We start from the raw sequence: 24692 nt of genomic DNA on the forward strand, positions 1-24692 counted from the left end.
CAGGAATTGCATCGGGATTGAATACAACAGTCACCATGCGCACTTTCCTCCATGGGAGTAAATTCCCTAACAGTCTACGCTTTGATCGTTATCTGGAAGACCAGTAGTAGTTTCCGATGCACATCAGGTGGCATTCTGTAATCTGTGGACTATCAGAGTGTTGATGAAACACAGAAATTGCATCGGGATTGAATACAACAGTCACCATGCGCACTTTCCTCCATGGGAGTAATGTCTCTAACAGTCTACGCTTTGATCGTTCCCTGGAAGACCAGTAGTAGTTTCCGATGCACATCCGGATTCTTTCAGTAATCTGTGGACAATCAGGGTGTTCATGAAACACAGAAATTGCATCGGGATTGAATACAACAGTCACCAAGCGCACTATCTTCCATGGGAGTAATATCTCAAACAGTCTACGCTTTGATCGTTCCCTGGAAGACCAGTAGTAGCTCCGATGCACATCTGGAGGCATTCTGATATCTGTGGACTAACGAGTGTTGACGAAACACAGAAATTGCATCGGGATTGAATACAACAATCACCATGCGCACTTTCCTCCATGGATGTAATTCTCAAACCGTCTACGCTTTGATCGTTCCCTGGAAAACCAATAGTAGTTTCCGATGCACATCTGGATAGTTTCTGCAATCTGTGGCCTATCAGAGTGTTGATGAAACACAGAAATTGAATCGGAATGGAATACAACATTCACCATGCGAACTTTCCTCCATGGGAGTAATGTCTCAAACAGTCTACGCTTTGATCGGTCCCTGGAAGACCAGTAGTTGTTTCCGATGCACATCTGGTGTCATTGTGTAATCTGTTGACAATCAGAGTGTTGATGAAACACAGAAATTGAATCGGAATTGAATACAAAAGTAACCATGTGCACTTTCCTCCACGGGAGTAATGTCTCAAACAGTATAGGCTTTGGTCGTTCCCTGTAAGACCAGTAGTAGTTTCCGATGCACTTCTGGTGTCATTCTGTAATCTGTGGATTATCGAAGTGTTGATTAAACTCAGAAACTGCATCGGGATTGAATACAACAGTCACCATGCGCACTTTCCTCCACGGGAGTAATGTCTCAAACAGTCTACGCCTTGATCGTTCCTGGAAGACCAGTAGTAGTTTCCGATGCACGTCTGATTGGCTTCTATAATCTGTGGACTATCAGAGTGTTGATGAAACACAGAAATTGCCTCGGGATTCAATACAACAGTCACCATGCGCACTTTCCTTCATGGGAATAATGTCTCAAACAGTCTACGATTTGATCGTTCCTAGGAAGACCAGTAGTAGTTTCGGATGCACATCTGAAAGCATTCTGTAATCTGTGGACTATCAGAGTGTTGATGAAACACAGAAATTGCATCGGGATTGAATACAACAGTCACCATGCGCACTTCCCCCCATGGGAGCAATGTCTCAAAGAGTTTACGTCTTGATCGTTCCCTTGAAGACCAGTAGTGGTTTCCGATGCACATCTGGAGGCATTCTGTAATCTGTGGACTATCAGAGTGGTGATGAAACACAGAAATTGCATCGGGATTGAATACAACGTCACCATGCGCACTTTCCTCCATGGGAGTAATGTCTCAAACCCTCTACGCTTTGATCCATCAGTGGAAGACCAGTAGTAGCTTACGATGCACATCTTGTGGCATTCTGTAATCTGTAGACTATCAGAGGGTTGATGAAACAAATATATTGCTTCGGGATTGAATACATCAGTCACCATGCGTACTTTCCTCCATGGGAGTAATGTCACTAACAGTCTACGATTTGATCGTTCCCTGGAAGACCAGTAGTAGTTCCGATGCACATCTGGAGGCATTCTGTAACCTGTGGAGTATCATAGTGTTGAGGAAACACAGAAATTGCATCGGGATTGAATACAACAGTCACCATGCGGACTTTCCTCCATGGGAGTAATGACTCTAACAGTCTACGCTTTGATCGTTCCCTGGAAGACCAGTAGTAGTTTCCGATGCACATCCGGATTCTTTCTGTAATCTGTGGACTATCAGGGTGTTGATGAAGCACAGAAATTGCATCGGGATTGAATACAACAGTCACCATGCGCACTTTACTCCATGGGAGTAATATCTCAAACAGTCTACGCTTTGATCGTTCCCTGGAAGACCAGTAGTAGTTTCCGATGCACATCTGGTGGCATTCTGTAATCTGTGGACTATCAGACTGTTGATGAAACACAGAAATTGCCTCGGGATTGAATACAACGGTCTGCATGCGCACTTTCCTTCATGGGAATAATGTCTCAAACAGGCTACGCTTTGATCGTTCCCTGGAAGGCCAGTAGTAGTTTCCGATGCGCATCTGGTGGCATTCTGTAATCTGTGGTCTATCAGAGTGTTGATGAAACACAGAAATTGAATCGGAAAGGAATACAAGAATCACCATGTGCATTTTCCTCCATGGGAGTAATGTCTCAAATACTTTACGCTTTGATCGTTCCCTGGAAGACCAGTAGTAGTTTCCGATGCACATCTGGTGGCATTCTGTAATCTGTGGACTATCAAAGTGTTGATGAAACACAGATATTGCATCGAGATTGAATACAACAGTCACCATGCGCACTTTCCTCCATGGGAGTAATGTCTCAAACAGTCTACGCTTTGATCGGTCCCTGGAAGAGCAGTAGTAGTTTTCGATGCACATCTGGTGCCATTCTGTAATCTGTTGACAAACAGAGTGTTGATGAAACACAGAAATTGAATCGGAATTGAATACAACAGTCACCATGCGCACTTTCCTCCACGGGAGTAATGTCTCAAACAGTCTATACTTTGATCGTTACTGGAAGACCAGTAGAAGTTTCCGATGCAGGTCTGGTTGGATTCTGTAATCTGTGGACTATCAGAGTGTTGATGAAACACAGAAATTGCATCGGGATTGAATACAACTGTCACCATGCGCACTTCCCTCCATGGGAGTAATGTCACAAAGAGTTTACGATTTGATCGTTCCCTGGAAGACCAGTAGTAGTCTCCGATGCATATCTGGAGGCATTCTGTAATCTGTGGAGTATCACATTGTTGATGAAGCACAGAAATTGCATCGGGATTGGATACGACAGTCACCATGCGCACTTTCCTCCATGGGAGTAATGTCTCAAACAGTCTACTCTTTGATTGTTCCCTGGAAGACCAGTAGTAGTTTCCGATGCACATCTGGATTCTTTCTGTAATCAGTTGACTATCAGAGTGTTGATGAAACACAGAAATTGCATCGGGATTGAATACAACAGTCACCATGCGCACTTGCCTCCATGGGAGTAATGTCTCAAACACTCTACGCTTTGATCGTTCCCTGGAAGACCAGTAGTAGTTTCCGATGCACATCTGGTGGCATTCTGTAATCTATAGACTATCAGAGAGTTGATGAAACAAAGATATTGCTTCGGGATTGAATACAACAGTCACCATGCGCACTTTCCTCAATGGGAGTAATGTCTCTAACAGTCTACGCTTTGATCGTTCCCTGGAAGACCACTAGTAGTTTCCGATTGACATCTGGTGGCATTCTGTAATCTGTAGACTATTAGAGTGTTGATGAAACACAGAAATTGCATCGGGATTGAATACAACAGTCACCATGCGCACTTTCCTCCATGGGAGTAATGTCTCTAACTGTCTACGATTTGATCGTTCCCTGGAAGACCAGTAGTAGTTTCCGATGCACATCTGGTGGCATTCTGTAATCTGTGGATTATCAGAGTGTTGATGAAACACAGAAAATGCATCGGTATAGAATACAACAGTCACCATGCGCACTTTCCTCCATGGGAGTAATGTCTCTAACAGTCTAGGCTTTGATCGTTCCCTAGAAGACCAGTAGTAGTTTCCGACGCACATCTGGATTCTTTCTGTAATCTGTGGACTATAAGAGTGTTGATGAAACACAGAAATTGCATCGGGATTGAATACAACAGTTACCATGCGCACTTTCATCCATGGAAGTAATGTCTCAAACAGTCTACGCTTTGATCGTTCCCTGGAAGACCAGTAGTAGTTTCCGATGCACATCTGGAGGCATTCTGTAATCTGTGGACTATCAGAGTGTTGATGAAACACAGAAATTGCCTCGGGATTGAAAACAACAGTAACCATGCGCACTTTCCTTCATGGGAATAATGTCTCAAACAGTCTACGCTTTGATCGTTCCCTGGAAGACCAGTAGTAGTTTCCGATGCACATGTGGTGGCATTCTGTAATCTGTGGTCTATCTGGGTGTTGATGAAACACAGAAATTGAATCTGAATGGAATACAACAGTCACCATGCGCACATTCCTCCATGGGAGTAATGTCTCAAACAGTCTACGCTTTGATCGTTCCCTGGAAGACCAGTAGTAGTTTCCGAAGCACATCTGGTGGCATTCTGTAATCTGTGGTCTATCAGTGTGTTGATGAAACACAGAAATTGAATCGGAATGGAATACAACAGTCTGCATGCGCACTTTCCTCCATGGTAGTAATGTCTCAAACAGTCTAAGCTTTGATCGTTCCCTGGAAGACCAGTAGTAGTTTCGGATAAAAATCTGGTGTCATTCTGTAATCTGTGGAGTATCAGAGTGTTGATTAAACACAGAAATTGCATCGGGATTGAATACAACAGTCACCATGCGCACTTGCCTCCACGGGAGTAATGTCTAAAAAAGTCTACGCCTTGATCGTTCCTGGAAGGCCAGTAGTAGTTTCCGATGCACGTCTGGTTGGATTGTGTAATCTGTGGACTATGAGAGTGTTGATGAAACACAGAAATTGCCGCGGGATTGAATACAACAGTCACCATGTGCACTTTCCTTCATGGGAATAATGTCTCAAACACTCTACGCTTTGATCGTTCCTAGGAAGACCAGTAGTAGTTTCGGATGCACATCTGAAAGCATTCTGTAATCTGTGGACTATCAGAGTGTTGATGAAACACAGAAATTGCATCGGGATTGAATACAACAGTCACCATGCCACTTCCCTCCATGGGAGTAATGTGTCAAAGAGTTTACGCTTTGATCGTTCCCTGGAAGACCAGTAGTAGTTTCCGATGCACATCTGGAGGCATTCTGTAATCTGTGGACTATCAGAGTGTTGATGAAACACAGAAATTGCATCGGGATTGGATACAACAGTCACCATGCGCACTTTCCTCCATGGGAATAGTGTCTCAAACAGTCTACTCTTTGATTGTTCCCTGGAAGACCAGTAGTAGTTTCCGATGCACATCTGGTGGCATTCTGAAATCTGTAGACTATCAGAGTGTTGATGAAACACAGAAATTGCATCGGAATTGAATACAACAGTCACCATGCGCACTTACCTCCATGGGAGTAATGTCTCAAACACTCTACGCTTTGATCGTTCCCTGGAAGACCAGTAGTAGTTTCCGATGCACATCTGGTGGAATTCTGTAATCTGTAGACTATTAGAGTGTTGATGAAACACAGAAATTGCATCGGGATTGAATACAACAGTCACCATGCGCACTTTCCTCCATGGGAGTAATGTCTCTAACAGTCTACGATTTGATCGTTCCTTGGAAGACCAGTAGTAGTTTCCGATGCACATCTGGTGGCATTCTGTAATCTGTGGATTATCAGAGTGTTGATGAAACACAGAAAATGCATCGGTATAGAATACAACAGTCACCATGCGCACTTTCCTCCATGGGAGTAATGTCTCCAACAGTCTAGGCTTTGATCGTTCCCTAGAAGACCAGTAGTAGTTTCCGATGCACATCAGGATTCTTTCTGTAATCTGTGGACTATAAGAGTGTTGATGAAACACAGAAATTGCATCGGGATTGAATACAACAGTTACCATGCACACTTTCATCCATGGGAGTAACGTCTCAAACAGTCTACGCTTTGATCGTTCCCTGGAAGACCAGTAGTAGTTTCCGATGCACATCTGGAGGCATTCTGATATCTGTGGACTAACTGAGTGTTGACGAAACACAGAAATTGCATCGGGATTGAATACAACAGTCACCATGCGCACTTTCCTCCATGATTGTAATTCTCAAACCGTCTACGCTTTGATCGTTCACTGGAAGACCAGTAGTAGTTCCCGATGCACATCTGGTGGCATTCTGTAATCTGTGGACTATCAGAGTGTTGATGAAACACAGATATTGCCTCGGGATTGAATACAACAGTAACCATGCGCACTTTCCTTCATGGGAATAATGTCTCAAACAGTCTACGCTTTGATCGTTCCCTGGAAGACCAGTAGTAGTTTCCGATGCACATGTGGTGGCATTCTGTAATCTGTGGTCTATCTGGGTGTTGATGAAACACAGAAATTGAATCGGAATGGAATACAACAGTCACCATGCGCACATTCCTCCATGGGAGTAATGACTCAAACAGTCTACGCTTTGATCGTTCCCTGGAAGACCAGTAGTAGTTTCCGATGCACATCTGGGGGCATTCTGTAATCTGTGGTCTGTCAGAGTGTTGATGAAAAACAGAAATTGAATCGGAATGGAATACAACAGTCTGCATGCGCACTTTCCTCCATGGTAGTAATGTCTCAAACAGTCTAAGCTTTGATCGTTCCCTGGAAGACCAGTAGTAGTTTCCGATAAACATCTGGTGTCATTCTGTAATCTGTGGAGTATCAGAGTGTTGATTAAACACAGAAATTGCATCGGGATTGAATACAACAGTCACCATGCGCACTTGCCTCCACGGGAGTAATGTCTAAAAAAGTCTACGCCTTGATCGTTCCTGGAAGGCCAGTAGTAGTTTCCGATGCACGTCTGGTTGGATTGTGTAATCTGTGGACTATCAGAGTGTTGATGAAACACAGAAATTTTCTCGGGATTGAATACAACAGTCACCATGTGCACTTTCCTTCATGGGAATAATGTCTCAAACACTCTACGCTTTGATCGTTCCTAGGATGACCAGTAGTAGTTTCGGATGCACATCTGAAAGCATTCTGTAATCTGTGGACTATCAGAGTGTTGATGAAACACAGAAATTGCATCGGGATTGAATACAACAGTCACCATGCCACTTCCCTCCATGGGAGTAATGTGTCAAAGTGTTTACGCTTTGATCGCTCCCTGGAAGATCAGTAGTAGTTTCCGATGCACATCTGGAGGCATTCTGTAATCTTTGGACTATCAGAGTGTTGATGAAACACAGAAATTGCATCGGGATTGGATACAACAGGCACCATGCGCACTTTCCTCCATGGGAGTAATGTCTCTAACAGTCTACGCTTTAATCGTTCCCTGGAAGACCAGGAGTACTTCCCGATGCACATCTGGAGGCTTTCCGTAAACAGTGGACTATCAGAGTGTTGATGAAGCACAGAAATTGCATCGGTATTGAATACAACAGTCACCATGCGCACTTTCCTCCATGGGAGTAATGTCTCAAACAGAATACTCTTTGATCGTTCCCTGGAAGACCAGTAGTAGTTTCCGATCCACATGTGGAGGCATTCTGTAATCTGTTGACTATCAGAGTGTTGATGAAACACAGAAATTGCATCGGGATTGAATACAACAGTCACAATGCGCACTTTCCTAAATGGGAGTAATGTCTCAAACATTCTACGCTTTGCTCTTTCCCTGGAAGACCAGTAGTAGTTTCCGATGCACATCTGGTGGCATTCTGTAATCTGTAGACTATCAGAGTGTTGATGAAACACAGAAATTGCATCGGGATTGAATACAACAGTATCCATGCGCAGTTTCCTCCATATGAATAATGTGTCAAAGAGTCTAGGCTTTGATCGTTCCCTGGAAGACCAGTAGTAGTTTCCGATGCACATCTGGTGGCATTCTGTTATCTGTGGTCTATCAGAGTGTTGATGAAACACAGAAATTGCATCGGAATTGAATACAACAGTATCCATGCGCAGTTTCCTCCATGGGAGTAATGTCTCAAACTGTCTACAATTTGATCGTTCCCTGGAAGACCAATAGTAGTTTCCGATGCATATCTGGATTCTTTCTGTAATCTGCGGACTATCAGAGTGTTGATGAAACACAGAAATTTCAGTGGGATTGAATACAACAGTCACCATGCGCACTTTCCTCCATGGGTGTAATTCTCAAACCGTCTACGCTTTGATCGTTCCCTGGAAGACCAGTAGTAGTTTCCGATGCACATCTGGTGGAATTCTGTAATCTGTAGACTATTAGAGTGTTGATGAAACACAGAAATTGCATCGGGATTGAATACAACAGTCACCATGCGCACTTTCCTCCATGGGAGTAATGTCTCTAACAGTCTACGATTTGATCGTTCCCTGGAAGACCAGTAGTAGTTTCCGATGCACATCTGGTGGCATTCTGTAATCTGTGGATTATCAGAGTGTTGATGAAACACAGAAAATGCATCGGTATAGAATACAACAGTCACCATGCGCACTTTCCTCCATGGGAGTAATGTCTCCAACAGTCTAGGCTTTGATCGTTCCCTAGAAGACCAGTAGTAGTTTCCGATGCACATCAGGATTCTTTCTGTAATCTGTGGACTATAAGAGTGTTGATGAAACACAGAAATTGCATCGGGATTGAATACAACAGTTACCATGCACACTTTCATCCATGGGAGTAACGTCTCAAACATTCTACGCTTTGATCGTTCCCTGGAAGACCAGTAGTAGTTTCCGATGCACATCTGGAGGCATTCTGATATCTGTGGACTAACTGAGTGTTGACGAAACACAGAAATTGCATCGGGATTGAATACAACAGTCACCATGCGCACTTTCCTCCATGATTGTAATTCTCAAACCGTCTACGCTTTGATCGTTCACTGGAAGACCAGTAGTAGTTCCCGATGCACATCTGGTGGCATTCTGTAATCTGTGGACTATCAGAGTGTTGATGAAACACAGATATTGCCTCGGGATTGAATACAACAGTATCCATGCGCAGTTTCCTCCATATGAATAATGTGTCAAAGAGTCTAGGCTTTGATCGTTCCCTGGAAGACCAGTAGTAGTTTCCGATGCACATCTGGTGGCATTCTGTTATCTGTGGTCTATCAGAGTGTTGATGAAACACAGAAATTGCATCGGAATTGAATACAACAGTCACCATGCGCACTTTCCTCCATGGGAGTAATGTCTCAAACTGTCTACAATTTGATCGTTCCCTGGAAGACCAATAGTAGTTTCCGATGCATATCTGGATTCTTTCTGTAATCTGCGGACTATCAGAGTGTTGATGAAACACAGAAATTTCAGTGGGATTGAATACAACAGTCACCATGCGCACTTTCCTCCATGGGTGTAATTCTCAAACCGTCTACGCTTTGATCGTTCCCTGGAAGACCAGTAGTAGTTTCCGATGCACATGTGGTGGCATTCTGTAATCTGTGGTCTATCTGGGTGTTGATGAAACACAGAAATTGAATCGGAATGGAATACAACAGTCACCATGCGCACATTCCTCCATGGGAGTAATGACTCAAACAGTCTACGCTTTGATCGTTCCCTGGAAGACCAGTAGTAGTTTCCGATGCACATCTGGAGGCATTCTGTAATCTGTGGTCTGTCAGAGTGTTGATGAAAAACAGAAATTGAATCGGAATGGAATACAACAGTCTGCATGCGCACTTTCCTCCATGGTAGTAATGTCTCAAACAGTCTAAGCTTTGATCGTTCCCTGGAAGACCAGTAGTAGTTTCCGATAAACATCTGGTGTCATTCTGTAATCTGTGGAGTATCAGAGTGTTGATTAAACACAGAAATTGCATCGGGATTGAATACAACAGTCACCATGCGCACTTGCCTCCACGGGAGTAATGTCTAAAAAAGTCTACGCCTTGATCGTTCCTGGAAGGCCAGTAGTAGTTTCCGATGCACGTCTGGTTGGATTGTGTAATCTGTGGACTATCAGAGTGTTGATGAAGCACAGAAATTTTCTCGGGATTGAATACAACAGTCACCATGTGCACTTTCCTTCATGGGAATAATGTCTCAAACACTCTACGCTTTGATCGTTCCTAGGATGACCAGTAGTAGTTTCGGATGCACATCTGAAAGCATTCTGTAATCTGTGGACTATCAGAGTGTTGATGAAACACAGAAATTGCATCGGGATTGAATACAACAGTCACCATGCCACTTCCCTCCATGGGAGTAATGTGTCAAAGTGTTTACGCTTTGATCGCTCCCTGGAAGATCAGTAGTAGTTTCCGATGCACATCTGGAGGCATTCTGTAATCTTTGGACTATCAGGGTGTTGATGAAACACAGAAATTGCATCGGGATTGGATACAACAGGCACCATGCGCACTTTCCTCCATGGGAGTAATGTCTCTAACAGTCTACGCTTTAATCGTTCTCTGGAAGACCAGGAGTACTTCCCGATGCACATCTGGAGGCTATCCGTAAACTGTGGACTATCAGAGTGTTGATGAAGCACAGAAATTGCATCGGTATTAAATACAACAGTCACCATGCGCACTTTCCTCCATGGGAGTAATGTCTCAAACAGAATACTCTTTGATCGTTCCCTGGAAGACCAGTAGTAGTTTCCGATCCACATGTGGAGGCATTCTGTAATCTGTTGACTATCAGAGTGTTGATGAAACACAGAAATTGCATCGGGATTGAATACAACAGTCACAATGCGCACTTTCATAAATGGGAGTAATGTCTCAAACACTCTACGCTTTGCTCTTTCCCTGGGAGACCAGTAGTAGTTTCCGATGCACATCTGGTGGCATTCTGTAATCTGTAGACTATCAGAGTGTTGATGAAACACAGAAATTGCATCGGGATTGAATACAACAGTATCCATGCGCAGTTTCCGCCATATGAATAATGTGTCAAAGAGTCTAGGCTTTGATCGTTCCCTGGAAGACCAGTAGTAGTTTCCGATGCACATCTGGTGGCATTCTGTTATCTGTGGTCTATCAGAGTGTTGATGAAACACAGAAATTGCATCGGAATTGAATACAACAGTCACCATGCGCACTTTCCTCCATGGGAGTAATGTCTCAAACTGTCTACAATTTGATCGTTCCCTGGAAGACCAATAGTAGTTTCCGATGCATATCTGGATTCTTTCTGTAATCTGCGGACTATCAGAGTGTTGATGAAACACAGAAATTTCAGTGGGATTGAATACAACAGTCACCATGCGCACTTTCCTCCATGGGTGTAATTCTCAAACCGTCTACGCTTTGATCGTTCCCTGGAAGACCAGTAGTAGTTTCCGATGAACATCTGGTGGCATTCGTTAATCTGTACACTATCAGAGTGTTGATGAAACACAGAAATTGCATCGGGATTGAATACAACAGTCACCATGCGCACTTTCCTCCATGGGAATAATGTCTCAAACAGTCTACGCTTTGATCGTTCCTAGGAAGACCAATAGTAGTTTCGGATGCACATCTGAAAGCATTCTGTAATCTGTGGACTATCAGAGTGTTGATGAAACACAGAAATCGCATCGGGATTGAATACAACAGTCACCATACGCACTTCCCTCCATGGGAGTAATGTCTCAAAGAGTATACGCTTTGATCGTTCCCTGGAAAACCAGTAGTAGTTTCCGATGCACATCTGGAGGCATTCTGTAATCTGTGGACTATCAGAGTGTTGATGAAACACAGAAATTGCATCGGGATTGAATACAACAGTCACCATGCGCACTTTCCTCCATGGGAGTAATGTCTCTAACAGTCTACGCTTTGATCGTTCCCTGGAAGACCAGGAGTACTTCCCGATGCACATCTGGAGGCTTTCCGTAAACTGTGGACTATCAGAGTGTTGATGAAGCACAGAAATTGCATCGGTATTGAATACAAAAGTCACCATGCACACTTTCCTCCATGGGAGTAATGTCTCTAACAGTCTACTCATTGATCGTTCCCTGGAAGACCAGTAGTAGTTTCCGATGCACATCTGGAGGAATTCTGTAATCTGTTGACTATCAGAGTGTTGATGAAAAACAGAAATTGCATCGGGATTGAATACAACAGTATCCATGCGCAGTTTCCTCCATGTGAATAATGTCTCAAACAGTCTACGCTTTGATCGTTCCCTGGAAGGCCAGTAGTAGTTTCCGATGCACATCTGGTGGCATTCTGAAATCTGTAGACTATCAGACTGTTGATGAAACAAAGATATTGCTTCGGGATTGAATACAACAGTCACCATGCGCACTTTCCTACGTGGGAGTAATGTCTCTAACAGTGTACGCTATGATCGTTCCCTGGAAGCCCAGTAGTAGTTTCCGATGGACATCTGGTGGCATTCGTTAATCTGTAGACTATCAGAGTGTTGATGAAACACAGAAATTGCATCGAGATTGAATACAACAGTCACCATGCAAACTTTCCTCCATGGGAGTAATGTCTCTAAAAGTCTACGCTTTGATCTTTCCCTGCAAGACCAGTAGTAGTTTCCGATGCACATCTGGTGGCATTCTGTAATCTGTGGACTATCAGAGTGTTGATGAAACACAGAAATTGCATCGGGATTGAATACAACAGTCACCATGCGCACTTTCCTCCATGGGAGTAATGTCTCTAACAGTCTACAACTTGATCGTTCCCTGGAAGACCAGTAGTAATTTCCGATGCACATCTGGATTCTTTCTGTAATCTGCGGACTATCAGAGTGTTGATGAAACACAGAAATTGCATCGGGATTGAATACAACAGTCACCATGCGCACTTTCCTCCACGGGAGTAATATCTCAAACAGTCTACGCTTTGATCGTTCCCTGGGAGACCAGTAGTAGTTTCCGATGCACATCTGGCGGCATTCTGATATCTGTGGACTAACTGAGTGTTGACGAAACACAGAAATTGCATCGGTATTGAATACAACAGTCACCATGCGCACTTTCCTCCATGGGTCTAATTCTCAAACCGTCTACGCTTTGATCGTTCCCTGGAAGACCAGTAGTAGTTTCCGATGCACATCTGGTGGCATTCTGTAATCTGTGGACTATCAGAGTGTTGATGAAACACAGATATTGCATCGGGATTGAATACAACAGTCACCATTCGCACTTTCCTCCATGGGAGTAATGTCTCTAACAGTCTACGCTTTGATCGTTCTCTGGAAGACCAGTAATAGTTTCCGATGCACATCTGGATTCTTTCTGTAATCTGCGGACTATCAGAGTGTTGATGAAACACAGAAATTGCATTGGGATTGAATACAACAGTCACCATAGGCACTTTCCTCCATGGGAGTAATGTCTGAAACAGTCAACTCTTTGATCGTTCCCTGGAAGACCAGTAGTAGTTTCTGATGCACATCTGGAGGCTTTTCTTAATTTGTGGATTATCAGAGTGTTGATGAAACACAGAAATTGCATCGGGATTGAATACAACGGTCACCATGCCCTCTTTCGTCCATGGGAGTAATGTCTCAAACAGTCTACGCTTAGATCGTTCCCTGGAAGACCAGCAGTAATTTCCGATGCACATCTGGAATCATTCTGTAATATGTGGACTATCAGAGTGTTGATGAAACACAGAAATTGCATCAGGATTGAATACAACAGTCACCATGCTCCCTTTCCTTCATGGGAGTAATGTCTCAAACAATCTATGCTTTGATCGTTCCCTGGAAGACCTGTAGCAGTTTCCTATGCACATCTGGAGGCTTTCTGTAATCTGTGGACTATCAGAGTGTTGATGAAACATAGAAATAGCATCGGGATTGAATATAACAGTCACCATGCGCACTTTCCTCCGTGGGAGTAATGTCTCAAACAGTCTACGCTTTGATCGTTCCCTGGATGACCAGTAGTAGTTTCCGATGCACATCTGGATGCTTTCTGTAATCTGTGGACTATCAGAGTGTTGATGAAGCTAAGAAATTGCATCGGGATTGAATACAACAGTCACCATGCGCACTTTCCTCCACGGGAGTAATGTCTCTAACAGTCTACAACTTGATCGTTCCCTGGAAGACCAGTAGTAATCTCCGATGCACATCTGGATTCTTTCTGTAATCTGCGGACTATCAGAGTGTTGATGAAACACAGAAATTGCATCGGGATTGAATACAACAGTCACCATGCGCACTTTCCTCCACGGGAGTAATGTCTCAAACAGTCTACGCTTTGATCGTTCCCTGGGAGACCAGTAGTAGTTTCCGATGCACATCTGGATGCTTTCTGTAATCTGTGGACTATCAGAGTGTTGATGAAGCTAAGAAATTGCATCGGGATTGAATACAACAGTCACAATGCGCACTTTCCTCCACGGGAGTAATGTCTCTAACAGTCTACAACTTGATCGTTCCCTGGAAGACCAGTAGTAATTTCCGATGCACATCTGGAATCATTCTGTAATATGTGGACTATCAGAGTGTTGATAAAACACAGAAATTGCATCAGGATTGAATACAACAGTCACCATGCTCCCTTTCCTTCATGGGAGTAATGTCTCAAACAATCTACGCTTTGATCGTTCCCTGGAAGACCTGTAGCAGTTTCCTATGCACATCTGGAGGCTTTCTGTAATCTGTGGACTATCAGAGTGTTGATGAAACATAGAAATTGCATCGGGATTGTATACAACAGTCACCATGCGCACTTTCCTCCGTGGGAGTAATGTCTCAAACAGTCTACGCTTTGATCGTTCCCTGGATGACCAGTAGTAGTTTCCGATGCACATGTGGTGGCATTCTGTAATCTGTGGTCTATCTGGGTGTTGATGAAACACAGAAATTGAATCGGAATGGAATACAACAGTCACCATGCGCACATTCCTCCATGGGAGTAATGACTCAAACAGTCTACGCTTTGATCGTTCCCTGGAAGACCAGTAGTAGTTTCCGATGCACATCTGGGGGCATTCTGTAATCTGTGGTCTGTCAGAGTGTTGATGAAAAACAGAAATTGAATCGGAATGGAATACAACAGTCTGCATGCGTACTTTCCTCCATGGTAGTAATGTCTCAAACGGTCTAAGCTTTGATCGTTCCCTGGAAGACCAGTAGTAGTTTCCGATAAACATCTGGTGTCATTCTGTAATCTGTGGAGTATCAGAGTGTTGATGAAACACAGAAATTGCATCGGGATTGGATACAACAGGCACCATGCGCACTTTCCTCCATGGGAGTAATGTCTCAAACAGAATACTCTTTGATCGTTCCCTGGAAGACCAGTAGTAGTTTCCGATCCACATGTGGAGGCATTCTGTAATCTGTTGACTATCAGAGTGTTGATGAAACACAGAAATTGCATCGGGATTGAATACAACAGTCACAATGCGCACTTTCCTAAATGGGAGTAATGTCTCAAACACTCTACGCTTTGCTCTTTCCCTGGAAGACCAGTAGTAGTTTCCGATGCACATCTAGTGGCATTCTGTAATCTGTAGACTATCAGAGTGTTGACGAAACACAGAAATTGCATCGGGATTGAATACAACAGTATCCATGCGCAGTTTCCTCCATATGAATAATGTGTCAAAGAGTCTAGGCTTTGATCGTTCCCTGGAAGACCAGTAGTAGTTTCCGATGCACATCTGGTGGCATTCTGTTATCTGTGGTCTATCAGAGTGTTGATGAAACACAGAAATTGCATCGGAATTGAATACAACAGTCACCATGCGCACTTTCCTCCATGGGAGTAATGTCTCAAACTGTCTACAATTTGATCGTTCCCTGGAAGACCAATAGTAGTTTCCGATGCATATCTGGATTCTTTCTGTAATCTGCTGACTATCAGAGTGTTGATGAAACACAGAAATTTCAGTGGGATTGAATACAACAGTCACCATGCGCACTTTCCTCCATGGGTGTAATTCTCAAACCGTCTACGCTTTGATCGTTCCCTGGAAGACCAGTAGTAGTTTCCGATGAACATCTGGTGGCATTCGTTAATCTGTACACTATCAGAGTGTTGATGAAACACAGAAATTGCATCGGGATTGAATACAACAGTCACCATGCGCACTTTCCTCCATGGGAATAATGTCTCAAACAGTCTACGCTTTGATCGTTCCTAGGAAGACCAATAGTAGTTTCGGATGCACATCTGAAAGCATTCTGTAATCTGTGGACTATCAGAGTGTTGATGAAACACAGAAATCGCATCGGGATTGAATACAACAGTCACCATACGCACTTCCCTCCATGGGAGTAATGTCTCAAAGAGTATACGCTTTGATCGTTCCCTGGAAAACCAGTAGTAGTTTCCGATGCACATCTGGAGGCATTCTGTAATCTGTGGACTATCAGAGTGTTGATGAAACACAGAAATTGCATCGGGATTGAATACAACAGTCACCATGCGCACTTTCCTCCATGGGAGTAATGTCTCTAACAGTCTACGCTTTGATCGTTCCCTGGAAGACCAGGAGTACTTCCCGATGCACATCTGGAGGCTTTCCGTAAACTGTGGACTATCAGAGTGTTGATGAAGCACAGAAATTGCATCGGTATTGAATACAAAAGTCACCATGCACACTTTCCTCCATGGGAGTAATGTCTCTAACAGTCTACTCTTTGATCGTTCCCTGGAAGACCAGTAGTAGTTTCCGATGCACATCTGGAGGAATTCTGTAATCTGTTGACTATCAGAGTGTTGATGAAAAACAGAAATTGCATCGGGATTGAATACAACAGTATCCATGCGCAGTTTCCTCCATGTGAATAATGTCTCAAACAGTCTACGCTTTGATCGTTCCCTGGAAGGCCAGTAGTAGTTTCCGATGCACATCTGGTGGCATTCTGAAATCTGTAGACTATCAGACTGTTGATGAAACAAAGATATTGCTTCGGGATTGAATACAACAGTCACCATGCGCACTTTCCTACGTGGGAGTAATGTCTCTAACAGTGTACGCTATGATCGTTCCCTGGAAGCCCAGTAGTAGTTTCCGATGGACATCTGGTGGCATTCGTTAATCTGTAGACTATCAGAGTGTTGATGAAACACAGAAATTGCATCGAGATTGAATACAACAGTCACCATGCAAACTTTCCTCCATGGGAGTAATGTCTCTAAAAGTCTACGCTTTGATCTTTCCCTGCAAGACCAGTAGTAGTTTCCGATGCACATCTGGTGGCATTCTGTAATCTGTGGACTATCAGAGTGTTGATGAAACACAGAAATTGCATCGGGATTGAATACAACAGTCACCATGCGCACTTTCCTCCATGGGAGTAATGTCTCTAACAGTCTACAACTTGATCGTTCCCTGGAAGACCAGTAGTAATTTCCGATGCACATCTGGATTCTTTCTGTAATCTGCGGACTATCAGAGTGTTGATGAAACACAGAAATTGCATCGGGATTGAATACAACAGTCACCATGCGCACTTTCCTCCACGGGAGTAATATCTCAAACAGTCTACGCTTTGATCGTTCCCTGGGAGACCAGTAGTAGTTTCCGATGCACATCTGGTGGCATTCTGATATCTGTGGACTAACTGAGTGTTGACGAAACACAGAAATTGCATCGGTATTGAATACAACAGTCACCATGCGCACTTTCCTCCATGGGTCTAATTCTCAAACCGTCTACGCTTTGATCGTTCCCTGGAAGACCAGTAGTAGTTTCCGATGCACATCTGGTGGCATTCTGTAATCTGTGGACTATCAGAGTGTTGATGAAACACAGATATTGCATCGGGATTGAATACAACAGTCACCATTCGCACTTTCCTCCATGGGAGTAATGTCTCTAACAGTCTACGCTTTGATCGTTCTCTGGAAGACCAGTAATAGTTTCCGATGCACATCTGGATTCTTTCTGTAATCTGCGGACTATCAGAGTGTTGATGAAACACAGAAATTGCATTGGGATTGAATACAACAGTCACCATAGGCACTTTCCTCCATGGGAGTAATGTCTGAAACAGTCAACTCTTTGATCGTTCCCTGGAAGACCAGTAGTAGTTTCTGATGCACATCTGGAGGCTTTTCTTAATTTGTGGATTATCAGAGTGTTGATGAAACACAGAAATTGCATCGGGATTGAATACAACTGTCACCATGCCCTCTTTCGTCCATGGGAGTAATGTCTCAAACAGTCTACGCTTAGATCGTTCCCTGGAAGACCAGTAGTAATTTCCGATGCACATCTGGAATCATTCTGTAATATGTGGACTATCAGAGTGTTGATGAAACACAGAAATTGCATCAGGATTGAATACAACAGTCACCATGCTCCCTTTCCTTCATGGGAGTAATGTCTCAAACAATCTATGCTTTGATCGTTCCTTTAAGACCTGTAGCAGTTTCCTATGCACATCTGGAGGCTTTCTGTAATCTGTGGACTATCAGAGTGTTGACGAAACATAGATATTGCATCGGGATTGAATATAACAGTCACCATGCGCACTTTCCTCCGTGGGAGTAATGTCTCAAACAGTCTACGCTTTGATCGTTCCCTGGATGACCAGTAGTAGTTTCCGATGCACATCTGGATGCTTTCTGTAATCTGTGGACTATCAGAGTGTTGATGAAGCTAAGAAATTGCATCGGGATTGAATACAACAGTCACCATGCGCACTTTCCTCCACGGGAGTAATGTCTCTAACAGTCTACAACTTGATCGTTCCCTGGAAGACCAGTAGTAATTTCCGATGCACATCTGGATTCTTTCTGTAATCTGCGGACTATCAGAGTGTTGATGAAACACAGAAATTGCATCGGGATTGAATACAACAGTCACCATGCGCACTTTCCTCCACGGGAGTAATGTCTCAAACAGTCTACGCTTTGATCGTTCCCTGGGAGACCAGTAGTAGTTTCCGATGCACATCTGGATGCTTTCTGTAATCTGTGGACTATCAGAGTGTTGATGAAGCTAAGAAATTGCATCGGGATTGAATACAACAGTCACCATGCGCACTTTCCTCCACGGGAGTAATGTCTCTAACAGTCTACAACTTGATCGTTCCCTGGAAGACCAGTAGTAATTTCCGATGCACATCTGGAATCATTCTGTAATATGTGGACTATCAGAGTGTTGATGAAACACAGAAATTGCATCAGGATTGAATACAACAGTCACCATGCTCCCTTTCCTTCATGGGAGTAATGTCTCAAACAATCTACGCTTTGATCGTTCCCTGGAAGACCTGTAGCAGTTTCCTATGCACATCTGGAGGCTTTCTGTAATCTGTGGACTATCAGAGTGTTGATGAAACATAGAAATTGCATCGGGATTGTATACAACAGTCACCATGCGCACTTTCCTCCGTGGGAGTAATGTCTCAAACAGTCTACGCTTTGATCGTTCCCTGGATGACCAGTAGTAGTTTCCGATGCACATCTGTATGCTTTCTGTAATCTGTGGACTATCAGAGTGTTGATGAAGCTAAGAAATTGCATCGGGATTGAATACAACAGTCACCATGCGCACTTTCCTCCACGGGAGTAATGTCTCAAACAGTCTACGCTGTGATCGTTCCCTGGAAGACCAGTAGTAGTTTCCGATGGACATCTGGTGGCATTCTGTAATCTGTAGACTATCAGAGTGTTGATGAAACACAGAAATTGCATCGGGATTGAACACAACAGTCACCATGCGCACTTTCCTCAATGGTAGTAACGTCTCAAACAGTCTACGCTTTGATCTTTCCCTGGAAAACCAGTAGTAGTTTCCGATGCACATCTGGTGGCATTCTGTAATCTGTAGACTATCAGAGTGTTGATGAAACACAGAAATTGCATCGGGATTGAATACAACAGTGTCCATGCGCAGTTTCCTCCATGTGAATAATGTCTCAAAGAGTCTACGCTTTGATCGTTCCCTGGAAGACCAGTTGTAGTTTCCGATGCATATCTGGTGGCATTCTGTAATCTGTAGACTATCAGAGTGTTGATGAAACAAAGATATTGCTTCGGGCTTGAATACAACAGTCACCATGCGCATTTTCCTACATGGGAGGAATGTCTCTAACAGTCTACGCTTTGATCGTTCCCTGGAAGACCAGTAGTAGTTTCCGAAGAACATCTGATGGCGTTCGTAAATCTGTAGACTATCAGTGTTGATGAAACACAGAAATTGCATCGGGATTGAATACAACAGTCACCATGCGCACTTTCCTCCATGGGAGTACTGTCTCTAACAGTCTACGATTTGATCGTTCCCTGGAAGACCAGTAGTAGTTTCCGATGCACACCTGGTGGCATTCTGTAATCTGTGGACTATCAGAGTGTTGATGAAACACAGAAATTGAATCGGGATTGAATACAACAGTCACCATGCGCACTTTCCTCCATGGGAGTAATGTCTCTAACAGTCTACAATTTGATCGTTCCCTGGGAGACCAATAGTAATTTCCGATGCATATCTGGATTACTTCTGTAATCTGCGGACTATCAGAGTGTTGATGAAACACAGAAATTGCATCGGGATTGAATACAACAGTCACCATGCGCACTTTCCTCCATGGGTGTAATTCTCAAACCGTCTACGCTTTGATCGTTCCCTGGAAGACCAGTAGTAGTTTCCGATGGACATCTGGTGGCATTCGTTAATCTGTAGACTATCAGAGTGTTGATGAAACACAGAAATTGTATCGGATTGAATACAACAGTCACCATGCGCACTTTCCTCCACGGGAGTAATGTCTCAAACAGTCTACGCCTTGATCGTTCCCAGAAGACCAGTAGTAGTTTCCGATGCACGTCAGGTTGGATTCTGTAATCTGTGGACTATCTGAGTGTTGATGAAACACAGAATTTGCCTCGGGATTGAATACAACAGTCACCATGCGCACTTTCCTTCATGGGAATAATGTCACAAACAGTCTACGCTTTGATCGTTCCTAGGAAGACCAGTAGTAGTTTCGGATGCACATCTGAAAGTATTCCGTAATCTGTGGACTATCAGAGTGTTGATGAAACACAGAAATTGCATCGGGATTGAATAGAACAGTCACCATGCGCACTTCCCTCCATGGGAGTAATGTCTCAAAGAGTTTACGCTTTGATCGATCCCTGGAAGACCAGTAGTAGTTTCGGATGCACATCTGGAGGCATTCTGTAATCTGTGGACTATCAGAGTGTTGAAGAAACACAGAAATTGCATCGGGATTGAATACAACAGTCAACATGCGCACTTTCCTCCATGGGAGTAATGTCTCCAACAGTCTACGCTTTGATCTTTTCCTGGAAGACCAGGAGTACTTCCCGATGCACATCTGGAGGCTTTCCGTAAACTGTGGACTATCAGAGTGTTGATGAAGCACAGAAATGGCATCGGGATTGAACACAACAGTCACCATGCGCACTTTCCTCCATGGGAGTAATGTCTCTAACAGTCTACGCTTTGATCGTTCCCTGGAAGACCAGTAGTAGTTTCCGATGCACATCTGGAGGCATTCTGTAATCTGTGGACTATCAGAATGTTGATGAAACACAGAAATTGCATCGGGATTGAATACAACAGTCACCATGCGCACTTTCCTCCATGGGAGTAATGTCTCAAACAGTGTACGCTTTGATCGTTCCCTGGAAGACCAGTAGTAGTTTCCGATGCACATCTGGAGGCTTTCCTTAATTTGTGGACTATCAGAGTGTTGATGAAACACAGAAATTGAATCGCGATCGAATACAACTGTCACCATGCCCTATTTCGTCCATGGGAGTAATGTCTCAAACAATTTATGCTTAGATCGTTCCCTGGAAGACCAGTAGTAATTTCCGATGCACATCTGGAATCATTCTGTAATATGTGGACTATCAGAGTGTTGATGAAACACAGAAATTGCATCAGGACTGAATACAACAGTCACCATGCACCCTTTCCTTCATGGGAGTAATGTCTCAAACACTCTACGCTTTGATCGTTCCCTGGAAGACCAGTAGCAGCTTCCTATGCACATCTGGAGGCTTTCTGTAATCTGTGGACTATCAGAGTGTTGATGAAACATAGAAATTGCATCGGGATTGAATACAACAGTCACCATGCGCACTTTCCTCCATGGGAGTAATTTCTCAAACAGTCTACGCTGTGATCGTTCCCTGGAAGACCAGTAGTAGTTTCCGATGGACATCTGGTGGCATTCTGTAATCTGTAGACTATCAGAGTGTTGATGAAACACAGAAAATGCATCGGGATTGAACACAACAGACACCATGCGCACTTTCCTCCATGGGAGTAATGTCTATAACAGTCTACACTTTGATCGTTCCCTGGATGACCAGTAGTAGTTTCCGATGCACATCTGGAGGCATTCTGTAATCTGTGGACTATCAGAATGTTGATGAAACACAGAAATTGCATCGGGATTGAATACAACAGTCACCATGCGCACTTTCCTCCATGGGAGTAATGTCTCAAACTGTCTACGCTTTGATCGTTCCCTGGAAGACCAGTAGTAGTTTCCGATGCACATCTGGAAGCATTCTGTAATCAGTGGACTATCAGAATGTTGATGAAACACAGAAATTGCATCGGGATTGAATACAACAGTCACCATGCGCACTTTCCTCAATGGGAGTAATGTCTCAAAGAGTTTACGCTTTGATCGTTCCCTGGAATACCAGTAGTAGTCTCCGATGCACATCTAGAGGCTTTCCTTAATTTGTGGACTATCAGAGTGTTGATGAAACACAGAAATTGCATCTTGATTGAATACAACTGGCACCATGCCCTCTTTCGTCCATGGGAGTAATGACTCAAACAGTCTACGCTTTGATCGTTCCCTGGAAGACCAGTAGTAATTTGCGATGCACATCTTGAGGCATTCTGTAATCTGTTTACTATCAGAGTGTTGGTGAAACACAGAAATTGCATCGGGATTGAATACAACAGTCACCATGCGCACTTTCCTCCACAGGAGTAATGTCTCAAAGAGTCTACGCTTTGATCGGTCCCTGGAAGACCAGTAGTAGTTTCCGATGCACATCTGGCGGCATTCTGATATCTGTGGACTAACTGAGTGTTGACGAAACACAGAAATTGCATCGGGATTGAATACAACAGTCACCATGCGCACTTTCCTCCATGGGTCTAATTCTCAAACCGTCTACGTTTTGATCGTTCCCTGGAAGACTAGTAGTAGTTCCGATGCACATCTGGAGGCTTTCCTTAATTTGTGGACTATCAGAGTGTTGATGAAATACAGAAATTGAATCGGGATTGAATACAACTGTCACCATGCCCTCTTTCGTCCATGGGAGTAATGTCTCAAACAATTTACGCTTAGATCGTTCCCTGGAAGACCAGTAGTAATTTCCGATGCACATCTGGAATCATTCTGTAATATGTGGACTATCAGAGTGTTGATGAAACACAGAAATTGCATCGGGATTGAACACAACAGTCACCATGCGCACTTTCCTCCATGGGAGTAATGTCTCTAACAGTCTACGCTTTGATCGTTCCCTGGAAGACCAGTAGCAGTTTCCTATGCACATCTGGAGGCTTTCTGTAATCTGTGGACTATCAGAGTTTTGATGAAACATAGAAATTGCATCGGGATTGAATACAACAGTCACCATGCGCACTTTCCTCCATGGGAGTAATGTCTCAAACAGTCTACGCTGTGATCGTTCCCTGGAAGACCAGTAGTAGTTTCCGATGGACATCTGGTGGCATTCTGTAATCTGAAGACTATCAGAGTGTTGATGAAACACAGAAATTGCATCGGGATTGAATACAACAGTCACCATGCGCACTTTCCTCCATGGGAGTAATGTCTCAAACAGTCTACGCTTTGATCGTTCCCTGGAGGACCAGTAGTAGTTTCCGATGCACATCTGGAGGCATTCTGTAATCTGTGGACTATCAGAATGTTGATGAAACACAGAAATTGCATCGGGATTGAATACAACAGTCACCATGCGCACTTTCCTACATGGGAGTAATGTCTCAAACTGTCTATGCTTTGATCGTTCCCTGGAAGAGCAGTAGTAGTTTCCGATGCACATCTGGAGGCATTCTGTAATCAGTGGACTATCGGAATGTTGATGAAACACAGAAATTGCATCGGGATTGAATACAACAGTCACCATGCGCACTTTCCTCAATGGGAGTAATGTCTCAAAGAGTTTACGCTTTGATCGTTCCCTGGAATACCAGTAGTAGTTTCCGATGCACATCTAGAGGCTTTCCTTAATTTGTGGACTATCAGAGTGTTGATGAAACACAGAAATTGCATCTTGATTGAATACAACTGTCACCATGCCCTCTTTCTTCCATGGGAGTAATGTCTCAAACAGTCTACGGTTTGATCGTTCCCTGGAAGACCAGTAGTAATTTCCGATGCACATCTGGAGGCATTCTGTAATCTGTTTACTATCAGAGTGTTGGTGAAACACAGAAATTGCATCGGGAATGAATACAACAGTCACCATGCGCACTTTCCTCCACGGGAGTAATGTCTCAAACAGTCTACGCTTTGATCGTTCCCTGGAAGACCAGTAGTAGTTTCCGATGCACATCTGGTGGCATTCTGTAATCTGTGGACTATCAGAGTGTTGATGCAACACAGAAATTGCATCGGGATTGAATACAACAGTCACCATCCGCACTTTCCTCCATGTGAGTAATGTATGAAATGGTCTACGCTTTGATCGTTCCATGGAAGACCAGTAATAGTTTCCGATGCACATCTGGTGGCATTCTGTAATCTGTGGAATATCAAAGTGTTGGTGAAACACAGAAATTGCATCGGGATTGAATACAACAGTCACCATGCGCACTTTCTTCCATTAAAGTAATGTCTTAAACAGTCTACGCTTTGATCGTTCCCTGGA

The sequence above is a fragment of the Schistocerca gregaria genome, chromosome 1 (assembly GCF_023897955.1).
Source record: "Schistocerca gregaria isolate iqSchGreg1 chromosome 1, iqSchGreg1.2, whole genome shotgun sequence".
In the NCBI taxonomy this organism is placed as follows: domain Eukaryota; kingdom Metazoa; phylum Arthropoda; class Insecta; order Orthoptera; family Acrididae; genus Schistocerca; species Schistocerca gregaria.